The following is a 12,874-nucleotide window of genomic DNA, read 5'->3' as shown; positions in this document are numbered from 1 at the left end:
GGAAGCAGCATGAGGCCTTCATGGAGGCCCAGCGTCTCACGCCGAGGCCACTCAGGGCCTCAAGTGGATCTCCTGGAATATGTATGGTGCCACTCACTCCAAACTATGCATACTGGGAGGCACTCCGAAGGGCCAATCAATCTCCTGTGGTGATAAACTTTATTGAAATACATAGCCCTGAAGTTTCACAGCAACACCCACGGCCTTCTCAAATGGATGAAATGGCTCACTCCTCTGAGGAAACCATTACTGATCCGATGCTGACGCTACGGAGAGAAGTGGATCAAGGGGAAGAGGTTAACTCTCTGAATCCGGATCTCACCTTGAAGCTGTGATGGATCTCAAACAGCTCCTTTATTGATAAATTAGACCGCAAAAATCTATGTATTGTTGTCATCTATTGTTGCTTGGATGAATGTAATGTTATAGCTTTGACTATCTGAGAAAACAGGTTGTTTGTACCTCTTTATCATGAACCCATCTATAATCTGTCTAGTTTTATAACTTTATGTAATACAATGGTGTTGCTCTTAATTGGTAATCATCTGGTTGCTCTTTTAGTATGGTTATGTGATCAGATCGGACACCTATGGGACTGATAGCTTCCAACATTGAGAAGCAAGTTATCTCTCTAGCTAGTTTTGTAATTACCCTTTACGTGAAGCAATCATAAGTCATGTAAATATTTGACAAACTCCATTTGTGCCCAAAAACTTGTTTTTCTGATGCAAATGGGAGGTCAAGGACCACCCACAGTGATTTTATTATTTAAGAAGGCGAGCAGAGGTCCATTACAGAGACGAGCTTGACGTAGGAGCGGCTCAGAAAAGAATAAAGAAATATAAAGATCCAAAAATTGTGACGTAACTGTCACTTCAAGAGAATAGGGTCCTACACAAATATGGACAACTGGCCGTTATCATTAAATGTTTGTCTTTGTGTTGAGAAGACACTACGTGAGGGACGCAGTTTTCCCCGGAGGACGTTACCTATGCCTTACGGTTTTTATTTTTATTTTTATTTTTATTTTCTTTTTTTTTTTTTTTGATGAACAAGCTCCTCACAACCCACGACGGCCCAATACATTTAGGAGCTTAAGAAGAATCCAATGAACAAGACCTTTTTTTAATAATAATTTTTTAATAAATATAAAATATTTAAAAAAATGATATAAAAATAGATAGCTATCAAGTACACTATTTCAACAAATATACATGAATCTAACAAAGATAGGCAAGAAAACTTTTCAATTTAATATAATTTTTGAATAGAAGCACATAAAAGTAATTACTCAAAATGAAGGGTCATGAGACTGATTAAACAACTGTGATAATGCTTGGCAATACTGTTTACCATGTCCAGCAAGAGCCGAATAGAAAAAGGTCATCCCATGGCACTTCGGTAAAGAAAAGAATTTGTCCATAAAGAAACCTCTCTATGAGAGAAAGTAGGGTCATTATGGAAAATTCACTCCATCTAATTAATAAAAGTCCCATCCCACCATCTCCCCTTCAAGTGAGTACCCAAGCAGCAACTGCAACATCACAGCACGGCAGCCAATTCAACCCTCTCCCTCCTTTTCTCTCTCTACCACCCAAGAGGGGAGAAGAAACCGAGAGGAGAAAACTAAAAGAATCTCCACCCTCCAAGAAGTCCATCTCCAATCCCCCTATCTTTCTTCCCGATGGCCCAGCTGGATCAGGAGTAATGTGAAGGAAGGAAAATCAAGACCAAAACCAAAAAAGAGAAGGGATGAAAGATAAGAGTGGCTTCAGGCGTGTATCAAGCCAACCAAATCCCTCCTCTCTCTCTCTCTCTCTCTCTCTCCACCCAAAACAAAACTACTGTCCCCAACTTTCCAAATTGCGCCTCTGCAGGCCAGGAAACTCTCCACCGCCCTTCGGGCCGGCCCTGCTCACGGCGATGAGAAAGTTTAGAACAATCACACAACAAAACATGATCTAATGCCTACGGCCTATCCTTAATACAAATCCGAAATGATTGGCTGCATACGACATTACCTATTCCTTACGTTTTGCTGTTCTCTTTGAGTAGTTTTTCAAGATCACTTTTGAAGCTTCCTTCGGAACACATCGTCCAGCTTTCCAATAGAAAGAGGATATGTTGTTTTACCTGATTTGAAGGAAGTAGCTTGAAACCGGTAAATCCTTATGTTCCGTTCCTTCCAAACACACCAGCATTGGGTATCTTTCCCTCCAGACAAACCAAAGAGATTTCAAGGAGCTTGGAAGAGCGTTTTGAGATGGATTGTTCATGAGCTGTTTGCAGATAGAGGAAGTAAAAGCACAATGAACCAGGAGGTGGTCCGTTGTTTCTAAGTCAGCACCGCACAGAGGCCAACTCGCTGGGGCATTCCACTTTCCTTTGATTAAATTCTCTCCAGTGAGGATCTATCTTGTCGTTGAAGGCTAACCAATTGAAAATCAAATTTCCAAATAATTTTTGCGAACGGGGATAGGACACCTCCATGGCTGAGAAACCTGTAACGTTCTCTGATTGTAAAGACATTTGTCTGGCTCCATTTCCATTTGATTTTATCATCATCTGTATTAGTTTCAATTGAGTCTAGCATTGTGTATAGGCCCTCTAGTTCTTCAGTTCCTCTCCAGTCGTGTATATTCTAGCATAAATTTCTGTTTGAAGTTCTTCAATATATTCTGCTACTAAGATGCAAGGTTCTCTGTGGGCCATAAGAATTCTTCACAGCGTGTTCCTCAAAGACTCACTCCTTAACCATTCATCTAGCCGGAAGGCCACTTGTTTTCCATTTCCCAAATTGAATGAAATGCTCGAAAAGAAGAATGGACTCACCTTGAATATGCTTCAGCATGGCCGAGATGCCTTTCTAAGGCTGGTGTTGCTGGTCGTGTCACTCTCTGAACTCATTGTGCAAGGCAGATCCCAAAGACATGCAAGGCTACCCGAACAACATTCAATCTCATCATTTCATAATAAATTTTAATTCAATAATAAAACAATCTCAATCCGTGAAAATTAAAGTAATAATATCCTCTAAGTCTAGCACACTTCTCTAAGTCCCGCAGTCAATCATTGATCGGAATATAAAAACAGAAAATAAAAGAAGAATAATGAGATACATTAGCCCAATAAGCAATATAACACTTCAGAATGAGTTAGAATATGTTAATAGATAACAACTCAAATAATAATAACATATCATTGACTGAGCAAAGTTTCATTCTTATTAAATATTAGAGAATACTTTTTCTTTCTTTCAAAAGTATACTTTTGATAAACTAATACTACTTTTAACAATTGGCTGCGGCCATATAACCCAGTGGTATAAGTCAGATAACGGATATCACATACCAGATAATAGCACCCAAATCCACTATTATAATCACTAATGGTGCATTGTCGAATCTAGTTATTTTTGAGAGGATAAATTAACAAGGCCAATGTATACTTTCTATTGGTGAAGCCAGAACATATCATAACCATACTGAATATATATATAAAAGCATTTTCACAAGTCATCCAATCATTTTTTTCAAAATTACTACTCAAAACTGATCATATATAAATTAATCTATTTATGAAAATATCAAAATATTTATTTAATTATACTACTTTTAGAGATAAAATATAACATACTTTACGATTTAATCAAATAGATGCAGAAACTATAACCATATGTGTTCATTGAAAGAAGGTTGTTCTTTCAACCGGGAGCTACAAAAGCTCATTTTATTTGGGCTTGATCCGGCCTAGGTCGGCCTGGAACAACCGCTCAACATGCACCCGGCATGTGAGATAGGGGGTGAAGACTCTCGATGGGAGTTGACTTCCCAAAACCACCAAAGAAAAGGGATCTTAGCGCTCGCTGGACATTGATGAAAATCGTAGGACTCAATGTATAAAAGACTCTCCCCTCTTTCTCAAATCATATTGCTTAAACTCCAATCAACCACCGGCAAAACCCCTCAAGTTCCTCTAGATTTTCCCTTGAGATTTTTTGGCTAACCACCATCCATTTTTGCCAAACAAGAGAACCTAATACTTCAATGGAGATGAGGTATGGCCACTAAATATCTTTTCCCTTCTTTTTTTCTTCCATGTTGCCGCTAGCTACCAGCTATGGCTCATCATCTAGGACATTGCTATTGCTACTACTGCTACCGCCAGAGGTTGCCACCGTGAGGATGGCTGTCCTTGGAGCCTCTTTCTTCCTCTCTTTTGAGAAAGACCTGCAAGTCTCCCTCTCCTCTTCTTGCTTGTTCCCTCTTTCTCTAGTCTTCCTCTCTCTTACTCTCTCTTTCTCTCTCTTCTTCACTATCTGTGCTTTCTCTCTTTCTCTCTCTAGATATCTTATGGATCAGTAAAGGATTCAGATATCTATGTAAAACCAGGTCGACTAGTTGACCCTTCGAGGGGTCCCAGACTAGATAAGAGCTTCGAGCCAGTATTATGTAACCAAGGATCCTAGGCTAGCATAGTGCGACCAAGGGATTTGAGCCAATAGTATGTAACCAGGGGTCCCAGTGTTGGAAATTGATGCAAGCTCAAGACCGAGTCTTTAGGGCTCTTCTACTCTAGTTGAAAGAGTCTTGTGTTTGTTTTTAAGTTGAACGAATCAGTTGCCTAGCTATAATAATGGATTCTATTTTAACTGTTTTCTTGTATAGTGGTCAATGGGTCTCATAAGCCTATAAATAGGCCTGCATATGGTGTACTGATCAGGAAAATTGCATACAAGTTCATCTTTGTTTTTGCTGTCTTCTTCACCTATGTTATCTTTCTTTGGGTTGTATTGTTCTTCTTTTCCATTGCAGGAAATTAGTAGCTGAAGCTGCTCTTGTTCCTATCTCAATTTCAATATTTGGTATCAGAGCCTTGGGTTCATTCTACCTGGGCAGGAAGGAAGAAGAGGTGGAATCGTCAGCAGTACAAGTTCTCAAGTATCTTGCTGAAGTTGAGAGATAATCTCTACTTGTTATCGATTTATTAAAGGTTTGTGTGAAGTAGTCATGGCAAATAGCAGCTCTCTCAATATTTCTCAATCTTTGATACCTATGTTCAATGGAGGTTTGTATAAGTTTTGGAGTATTAAGATGAGAACATTTTTTATTTCATTAGACTTGTGGGATTTGGTTGACAATGGTTATGCTGAACCAGATGATGAGGCAAGGCTTACTGCAACACAAAAGACAGAGCTGAAGGAGAATAGAAAGAAGGATGCCAAGGCACTAGTAGCATTACAACAAGCTGTCACAAATTCTATCTTTTCAAGAATTGCTGCAGCAACTAAATCCAAAGAGGCTTGAAACATATTAAAGAAAGAGTATCAAGGATCGGATAAGGTAATCTTAGCGAAACTTCAAATTTTTCGATGTGATCTTGAAAACTTATGCATGAAAGAAGTAGAATCTGTGCAAGAATTTTTCTCTAGAATTTTTGTTATAATCAATCACATGAGATCTCTTGGAGAAAATGTTTCTAACCAAAAGGTTGTTGAAAAAGTTCTACGAAGTTTGCCATCTAAGTTTGATCATATAGTTGCAGCCATTGAAGAATTAAAAGATTTGTCTTATTACTCTCTTAACCAGCTAATGGGTTCATTGCAAGCTCATGAACAATGACTTATTAGGTCGGCCAAAAAAAAATGTTGAACAAGCTTTTAGTTCAAAGTTGGAGATCTCTAATCAGCAGAAAGCTGCTAAACCCCTTGAAAGTCATGAGCCAAAGTTTGCAGGAAGAGTCCGTGGAAGAGGTTCTTACCGAGGAAGAGGTGGTAACCAGGGACGAGGCAAAGGAAGATCATCATTTACAGAACACAGAAGCTTTAATAAGGAGCAAGGTAATTAACCGCTATACTAATGTCCAATGTAATTTTTGTAAGAAGTATAGTCATATTGAACGCTTTTGTAGAAGAAAGTCTGAACAACAAGCTAAGTTTACTAAAGAACAAATGGATGATAACAATCTCTTTCTAACCTGTTGTAATGTTAAAGAGAATAAGAATGATATCAGGCTATTAGACAGTGGTTGCAGCAATCATATGACAGGCATGAAAGGAATCTTCAAAAATATTGATGCATCAGTAAAATTGCAAGTTCAACTTGGAGATGGCAAACAAGTTCAAGCTGCAGGCAAAGGTGTTATCACTATCAAAACTAAATCGAGTAAAGAAAAACAAATTCATGATGTTCTTTATATCCTGGTTTAGCTCATAATTTGTTAAGCATTGGACAATTAGCACAAAGAGGTTATTCGATTATTTTTCAAGGAAATACATGTGAAATCCATGATTTGAAATCTAGTGTTGCCATTATGACTGTTAACATGTCACCTAACAAAATGTTTCCATTGGAATTTTCGTGTCTTGATGATCATGCTTGTCTCTAGTTTAAAGAATGACTCTTGGTTGTGGCATATGAGATATGGACACTTGCACTATGGTGGTTTGAAGTTGCTACAACAGAAGAATATGGTGTTTGGATTACCCAATATTGAGAAGATGGAGCTCATTTGTGAAGGTTGCATCTATGGAAAACATCACAGAGCATCCTTCCCAATAAAGCAGTCATGGAGAGCTCAAAAGCCACTACAGTTAGTGCACGCAGATATCTGTGGGCCTATGCGAACTCCAACATTGAACGGGAGTAAGTATTTTCTCTTATTTGTAGATGATTTCAGCAGGATGAGTTAGGTGTATTTCTTAAGGTTTAAGCATGAAATCTTCTCTAAGTTTTTAAAATTCAAGGCATATGTTGAGAAACAATTTGGGTATTACATTAAGACTTTGAGGACAGATCGTGTGGGAGAATTTTTATCTAATGAGTTTCAGTCCTTTTGTGAAGCACATGGAATTCATAGGCAGTTAACAACAAGCTACACACCGGAGTATAATGGCGTGGCCAAAAGAAAGAATCGGATGATAGTTGAAATAGTTAGAAGCATGCTGAAGGCTAAAAATCTTCCAAACTATTTTTGGGCAGAATCTGTGGCAACCTCAGTATATTTACTAAATAGATCTCTTACAAAGGCTGTTCGAAATCATATTCCATATGAAGCTTGGTGTGGACAGAAACCTCAAGCCATTTACGAATCTTTGGTTCTCTTGCCTATGCTCATGTAAACTCTGAAACTAGGCATAAACTTGATGAGAAAAGTTTAAAGTGTATTTTTGTGGGATACAGGGAACAAACCAAAAGTTATCGCTTACTTGATCCTATTACTAAGAAGCTTATTATGAGCAGGGATGTAATTTTTGATGAGAATGGGTGTTATAGCTTGAATGAAGTTGAACAGGTTCCTTCAAGATTTATGGAGATGGAGCAACCACACACTTCGTCAACCTCCAAAGAGGAACATGTGACTCCTATTACTTCTCCAATTGGTAGCCCATCGTCCTTGAATTTTGAAAGTTCTCCATGGAGTATGAGAACACAAGAAGTTGTTTGTGAGCCATCTAGTTCTGAATCTCCTCCAAGGAAGCTGAGGTTTTTAAGGGAAATATATGAATCATGTAACTATGCTCTTGCAGCAATAGAACCACCATGTTTTCAGGAAGCAATTCAAAGGGAAGAATGGAAACAAGCTAAGGAAAGTGAGATTGCAGCAGTTGAAAGAAACAACACATGGGAGCTAGTAGACTTGCCAGAAGGATAGAATGCAATAGGCTTGAAATGGGTTTTCAAGAATAAGTACAATGACGATGGCAATATATAGAAGTATAAAGCACGGCTCGTCGCAAAGGGGTATGCACAACAAGAAAGTATTGATTTCTTTAAAACCTACTCTCTTGTTGCTAGAATTGAAACAATAAGAATTGTTTTAGCCCTAGCTACACGGATGAAATGGTTAGTCTACCAATTTGATGTTAAATTGGCATTTCTTAATGGTGTGTTGGAAGAAACTTTATTTGTTCAGCAGCCACAAGGATTTGCAGTTCAAGGCATGGAGGAGAAGGTGTACAAGTTACAAAAAGCACCGTAGCAAGCTCTGAGGGCATGGTATAGTAGAATAGATGCCTATTTTCTGAAAAATGGCTTTCATAGAAGTATAAATGAACCAACTCTCTACATCAAGGTGAAAGGTAAAGACATTCTTATTGTGTCCTTATATGTTGATGATATGATCTATACTGGATCCTCATGCTCTTTTATTGAAGAGTTTAAAGTGAGAATGATGAATGAATTTGAAATGACTGATCTGGGCTTCTTACATTACTTTCTGGGTCTTGAAATCAAGTAAACAAAGAATGGATTTTTTCTTTCTCAGAAGAAGTATGCATATGGTCTATTAAAGACATTTAATATGGAAAATTGCAAAGGTTGGAATACACCAATGAATGCAGGAGAAAAGGTACATCTAGAAGATGAACTGGTAAGGTTGATGATATTTTTAAAAATTAGTTGGAGGACTGATGCATTTGACTCATACTCGACCAGATGTTATGTTTGCTATCTGTTTACTTTCAAGGTTCATGCACAACCCATCAAAGCATCATTTGGGAGCAGCAAAACGCATTCTAAGATACATTCATGGCACCATTAATTTTGAGATTTGGTACTTTTCAGTTACTGACTTCAAGCTTACTAGTTTTACAGATAGTGATTGGGCAGGTTCCTTGGATAACAGGAAAAGCACACCAGGTTATTGTTTCACTCTTGGATCAAGAGCCATCTCTTGGACATCGAAGAAGCAAGCCACGACAGCCTTTTCATCTTTTGAAGTAGAATATATAGCAGCTACATCTATGGCGTGTCAAGCAAAATGGATTCGAAGGGTTCTTGAAGATCTTCATTAGACTCAACTTGATGCTACTACCATATTTTTTGATAATAAATCTGAAAGAGGGGGAGTCTCCACTTCTACATGGGTTCGGTCCTATTAAAAATAGGGTGACACCCATGTATACCTATCAGAGCACGCATCCCTATATGCCCCCGGGCGGAGAGCCATGCTTCGTCACACGATTACGTGTGACAGTTTTCGGAGATCGGTCACAACTTTTGGACCTTTGCTCTGATACCACTGTTAGTAAATCCTAGGTTCTTCGGTGTTAAGTATGCTGATTTCTTTTTTTTTAGGAACCATGGCTGAACCTGATCGGGTTGCCTACGTATCCCTTCATAAGGGGAATCAAGCCATACGTAGTTCTTTTTAAGTTTCAAAAACGCAGCGCAAAAACCGAATCAAATAATTTAATTCATGCATGCTTACAAGATCAAATCTAGAAATCAGCACCTTAAGAACACATAGGATTATGCCGGAATCGTTTAAACGATTATGCAAAAACTTTCATGCATGATTAACTATCAGATCTGAAAGTTAAATATTCTATTCCGATTAATCTCTGAATATCCATCGAATGGATTCTAGAGATATCTCCATGAGGAGCCTCAAAGGAGGGTAAAACCTCGGAAAATCGGACCCAGACCCTGACACCAAATAAAAGATTAATGTAGGATTAATACCTTTTATGATGGATGAAATTTATGGATCTGATCCTCGACTTCACAACCACGCACACGAATGGCCTCTACGAGAAGTCCACGCGAAGTTTCTGAAGAGATCCAATCCTGCGGAAGTGCTAGCTTGCGCAGAATTTCTTGAGGCTGAAATTTGATCTTCCCAACGCTATTAACTTTTGATCCGCCTTCTTGGAAGAACTTGGAGGAAAGGTTTAGAGGGATTGAAGAGGACTTAGATCTGATCTAAAGACTCTTATCAGAGACCCCTAACACTAACGGCGTGATGGACTTAGAGGAGGAAGAAGTCGGCTAGATTTAATGCAGAATTTTTCCATGCATGAACTAGGGTTCCTCTCTTTTTTTCCCCTTTTTTCTTCTTTTTCTCTCTTTTTTTCTTGAATTCGACAACCAGTTGATGGAGGTCCTTTTAATGTTGCTATCCTCTCTAACTTCATGCCAACCATCCTATATTTGTGGAGGATTTTATGGGGTTTTGAATTTTGAATTCAAAATTCAAGTTCATGTGTCATTACATGATGAAGCTTGATCTAATCTAAACTATTTATCATGTTGCCACTTTCCTCTTTCAATTTCGAATTCCCATGCGCCCAATCAGATTAGAGGGTCACGTGGTGATTTTGTGGTGATTAAATTCGAAATTTAACCTTAATTAGAAGTGAGATAAAGATAAGGATGACATATGTCATGAAGAGAGAGAATTTGATCTTATCCATTTTTTTCATGAATTTATCTATCCATTTCGACCCATCTAATGATGAAAGAGGTCCCTGATGTTGCTAAGTGTCCCATGGCACCATTAAATAAATTAAATTAATTTTTAATCATATTAAAATTTAATTTATGGCGCCATGCATGGATATGTGACAAGTGGATTTCAAGATCCGAACAGTTTCAGATCAAATCCATTTAATTTAATTAAATTCTAACAATTAGAATGATCCAATTATCATGGGTTGAACCTAATCCAATTAGGTCAATCCCTAATTAAGCATAAATTTTATCTAATTTGATTTGGTCAACCTAAGTCCTCTTGATTCAGACCTAATCCAATCAGGTCAAAAATCCTGATTGGGCCTAGAATTGAATCTAATTCAATTTAGCTCATCCTTAGTAGAGATGGACACTGGGCCGGGCCGCCCACGGCCCGGCACGAAGCGGGCCGTGCCTGGCACGGCCCGCCAGCTACAGTGCCGGGCCGTGCCTGGCACGGCCCCTTTGAGAGGGCCGTGCTGGGCTAGAGGGTCCTGGCCAGCGGGCCGTGCCTGGCACGGCCCGCTTCGGGCCTGGGCCGGCACGGCCCGGTCAAGGCCCGCGGGCCAAGCACGGCACGGCCCGCGGGCCAGCACGGCACGGCCCGCGGGCCAGCACGGCACGGCCCATAAGGGCCTGGGTCGGGCTGGCACGCGGGCCTGGCACGGTCCGGGCCTGGGCCCGGCTCGGCCCGATAAAAATTAATGCTTCATAAATTTTTTTAATAAATTTATAAATATTGAACACTAAGAATTTATGATTTATGAATATAAAGCCACCTTAATGGTGGGGGATTTGGCATAGACCCCTACCAGTTTATTAATTTAAATCAAAATGGTACATGAAGGGAGGTTTGGACCTTGGTCTGACCTCTAGAATACAATAAGAAACTAAAAAAGGGCCGAGGTTTGGACCTTGGTCTGACCTCCAGAATACAATAAAAATGTACAATTATAAAAAATTAAGAAATCTTACTAATCATCAGTGATTCAGTGAATCAGTATTCACTCTTCAGTCTTCAGTCTTCAGTCTTCAGTAGTGTTTGTATCATCATCATCAGAGGATGTTGTATTATGTCCACCTTTATCTTGAAGTCTTGCCTCAGCATCCAGCCAATCCTTGAAACAGAGAAGCATCTCCACCGTTTCGCCCGTCATCCTACTTCTCTTTTCGTCAAGAACACGCCGACCTGCACTAAAAGCGGATTCCGATGCTACCGTGGACATCGGTACAGCTAAAATATCGCGTGCAATTGCAGACATAACAGGATATTGATTTCTAACACTCTTCCACCAAGATAATACATCTAGATTCTCTATTTGATTTTCATCATATGCAGAATGAAGATCATTTCGTAAATAAAATTCTAGTTCACTACTTAAAGATGAAGAAGATGAAGAGGAACTTGAAGCATGTGTGTGTCTTCTCTGTGCAATGAATGAAAAAATAGATGACGAACGAGAACTACTAGAAGGAGAAATAGAGGTTTGTATTTGTGTTCTAGATCCACGAATTTTTTCATCATATATAGCATAAATATCATAAAGAAGTTTTTTTACCTCATCTTTAGCAGATTCAGCATCTTGATTCATATTTTCAGAGTATGCATCAAGTAAAATTAGCACGCCATTTAATTTAACTCTAGGATCAAATACAGCAGCTAAGTTATGCATAGGACATATCCTGTCCCAATACTCATTTCATTTAGATTCCATTAGGTCAATAATAGGCATTAAAACATCATCATATCTATGTTCTGCAAATTTTTGACTAATTATATATGCTTGTTGTAAAAATGAATATGAAGTAGGGTAATAAATACCAGAAAGATCATTGGTAGCATTATAAAAACTAAGCAAAAAATCTTCCAAAATTTTTCCTTTATTCCAATCAGTTTCAGTCAATGTAAATCCTAATCCACGATCATTAATATATGCACTTAATAAATTTTTATATGGGTATGCATCATGTATCATGCTATATGTGGAGTTCCAACGAGTAATTACATCAAGTTTAAATTTTTTAAAACGTTTACCATGATTTATGCATAATTCCTTAAATTCTTGAAGTCTTGATCTAGACGCATGAATAAAAGAAACTGCATTTCTAATTTTTGAAATCACATCTTGAATCATGCCCATGCCAGCTTGAACAGAAAGATTTAAGATATGACATGCACATCTAATATGCAGTAAATTTCCATCTAATATGGGATGCAATGAGTCTTTTAATAATACAACAGCAGAATTATTATTAGATGCATTATCAAAAGTAATAGACATAATTTTATCATTAATATTATATAAACATGCAGTTTGATAAATTATATTTGAAATTTGTTGCCCAGAATGTGGAAAATCAAAAGCACGAAAAGCAAGAATACGTTTATTTAATTGCCAATCATTATCAATATAATGAGCAGTAATGGCAATAAAACAATTACTACCTACAGATGCTGACCAAATATCAGAAGTTAATGAAATTTTTATATTTAAAGTAGAAAGTGTTTCAATTAAATTTTGTTTCATTGCTAAAAAATTGGTCATAGCTACTCTTCTAAATGTACGCCTACTAGTTCTTTTGTAAGCAGGTTGTAGGTTTAATTGAACATATTCTTCAAAATTAAAAGATTCACATAAACT

The sequence above is a fragment of the Phoenix dactylifera genome, unplaced genomic scaffold, assembly GCF_009389715.1.
Source record: "Phoenix dactylifera cultivar Barhee BC4 unplaced genomic scaffold, palm_55x_up_171113_PBpolish2nd_filt_p 000669F, whole genome shotgun sequence".
NCBI classification, from domain to species: domain Eukaryota; kingdom Viridiplantae; phylum Streptophyta; class Magnoliopsida; order Arecales; family Arecaceae; genus Phoenix; species Phoenix dactylifera.
The sequence above is the reverse complement of the archived record's forward strand: the minus strand, read 5'-3'. Positions refer to the sequence as shown.